Below are 3,028 nucleotides of genomic sequence, written 5' to 3' on the forward strand. Positions count from 1 at the left end.
ACCTATGCCATAGGTGTTCTGTGATTAGTAAGGAATTCCTTAAGGCGGTATGTGAGTGGGAAGGGAAGGTTGAGAATCACTGCTCTAGACCCAATTGTTACTGAAATACTTTGCTTGAGAAAAATTGTCATTGGCCCATTTCCTTTGGAGTTGTGATACTGTGCACATAAACAAGTCAATTAGATACGATTAAAACAGTGGTTTTCAACCTTTTTCTTTCCACCCACTTGTTACCTTAAGCAATCCCTCTCTAATCACAGAGCACCTTTTGCATTGGGAATATTTAAAATGGTATGTGAGTACAAAGAAAGTTTGAAAATCACAGAGTTAACCTGTATTTCTTTTTATATATAAAAAATTCTGGCTGTCCTTGATTCATTTCCAGAACTCCTTAATGGTCAAATAATAATACATTGCATCCAGGCAACTGTTGTTTGTTGCCAAACACTGGGTGTTCTGGAGAAATACCTGCAGTGATACCAGGTTGTCGGCTGCGTCTGACCACAAGGTAGACTAACAATGGCCATATCATATGGTGTAAAGCAGAGAAGGAAGGTTACCAGATTGGAAGAGATTATTTTCACAGGTTTTTTTGCATTCCATTCTCTTTGCTTTTCTCCTGCTCTTTGCAGTGACCTTATAATCTGAATACTGCAGTAAATCACAACTTCAATTAGAAATCTAGAGACCATGGTCAGTGGAATTATACCAAGCTCCCAAAATTCAGAAAAAAAAAACCCAAAAAACTGTCCAGTCAGCAGATTTATTTGCCTGATGTTTGGATTATTTGCAGACCAGACACTGATCCACAGAACTGACGATGGCTTTCTTTGAAGATATGAGGGATTTTGCCAGAAAGGGATGTTTGATACCAATGTACCAATCCAGAGATATCAGGATGATTAACAAGATGGTAGTGTATGTGTTGATGAAAAACAGGGATTCCACAATCTAAAAGAAGTGTAAACTAAGATACCACTCTCCTCGTTCCTCATGCACCTATATTTTGAAAAGCAAAGAGAAAAGCAGAACACATTGGAAATAATTGGGTATGCAATATGGATCACAGGCTCCGCCCATTTCTTTAATCTGAAGCAGAGTATCCATATTGCAGCTGAATTGATGAGCAGACCGAGGATGAACGTTGGGATGTGCACCATGTACTGGAATGTCTTTGCAAATCCATGTTCTGTTGTGTTTTTCAAGCTGCACATCTTTGTTCAGAGCCACAGTATCTGAAAAGTTGTTTGGATAGTATTCCAACTTAGTAACAGTTCTTATAACTGAAATGTAATGCTGTTTCTTTCCATTGCTCTCAATTTGACAAAAAAAAACCCATAGTAATAACAGTGAAATTACAAAATTATCGAGATCTACAGAAATTTTATCCAGGTCCTTGCATCCTTTATTTTCACACTGGTTTACAGTAGTAGTCACATCTTGTCTATTAGAAACTATATATGCCCATATCTCAAAGAATTTCATAACAAGATCTAGAAAAGGACTGAGGAATGGAAGAACTTTGTTCTCATGATTAGGGTGTGGTAAACCACTGTTGCACCGTGATTGGCTGTTATCGACTAGTCATACCTCCCAAGACTGATCCTACCCATAGCCCCTTGCAGGCTACCCCTTTCCTTTTGCTCTAATCAGTTGAAGAGGTGGGTGGTTATTTGATAGTATTCCAGTCTTTAGCTTGTAAAAGCCTGATTGTTTCACTACTCAGCCTTTTGTGAATTATTGATGGTACATCATAGGGAATACTTTGAGGTCTTGAAAGTACAATTTCAGGTTGACAATAGCCAGGTAAATTATTAGGATTTTTTTTTTGAATTTGCAACTGGATCTGTGCAGACAGTGAAAAGACTGATGAACAAGGCAAAAGAGAGTGGAATGGACTTCTACCGCAAAATGCTGCTTGAGTGAGGTATGTCACCAGCACATCTCCTTATGGGACATAGGCTAAGATCAAACCAACCCATTCAGGAGAATATCCTAAAAACAAAAGAGCGAGAGAAAGTGAGGAAGTTCAAAGAACAACAAAAAGAAAAGCAAAAGTATTACTTTGATAGAGGAACAAAAACCCTACCGGAACTTTACACTGGTGGCCAAGTAAGGCTAAAAGAAAAAAAACAAACTTGTGGACTCAGAAGGGAACTGTCCTTAGTGAATTCCAACCAAGATCATACACTATTCAGACAGATGAAAGAGCTGTTCTGCAAAGAAATTGTCTATCTTCAAATAGAACCAGCCACAGTAGATAAAAAGATTGATACTGTTGAAAAACTTAAATGCACATCTGAGAAGACATAATCTGAGGCAACAACTCAGATTCAAGGGCAATCAATCAGGAGATCATCAAGACACAGGAATCCACATAGAGCAACTTTAAAGACTCCTGTTATAGAATGAAGTAATGCTATCTTATTTTCTCTTCAAGTTTTAGTGTATGTAAACGTGAATACACAAAACAAGTTTAAAAAATGTTGATAATAATGAAAATACAAGTTCTTTGGTGATAAATTTAAAATTACAGAGTTATACAAACAAAACATTTTAGTTAAAAGTAAGCTACATTTGTTTTTAAGAAAGGTAGATGTAATGATATTGATCATGGCTGCAATGCAACAAGCAATGCCTTAAGGATTATAGCTCCCTTTTGATTAGACTTGGCTAACACACCGAGCAGGAATCACAGTATGCAGGATCTGAAATGGAAGCTTGCAGCCTCATGGTGCTGTTTACAACAACTTTAAAGTCAAGAACCTTTTCCTTCATCCATGCGTTGTCCAAGAACTCTCATACAAATACAAGATGAAACACTGTAAAAGCATTGCACTAACCATGCCACCCAAAATAGTTTAATCATTCATCGTTTCCATCTTGCTTGTTTTTCTCCAGTGCCCTTCTTGAAAATCTGTGTATATATGTTAGGAACATATCCCATGCTGACACTTGATTAAATTTGTTCATGTATGATATTCTAATTTTGGCTGTGACTCACTTGACCTATTACAATGTACTGTAT

The 3,028-nt window shown here is 37.2% G+C and overlaps 1 pseudogene; it reads right to left on the reverse strand.

The window, feature by feature from the left end:
* Positions 1-239: 239 nt before the first annotated feature.
* Positions 240-2,778, reverse strand: LOC138743579 (lysophosphatidic acid receptor 4-like; annotated as a pseudogene).
* Positions 2,779-3,028: the final 250 nt, after the last annotated feature.

Source organism: Narcine bancroftii, chromosome 9 (genome assembly GCF_036971445.1).
Source record: "Narcine bancroftii isolate sNarBan1 chromosome 9, sNarBan1.hap1, whole genome shotgun sequence".
NCBI lineage: Eukaryota > Metazoa > Chordata > Chondrichthyes > Torpediniformes > Narcinidae > Narcine > Narcine bancroftii.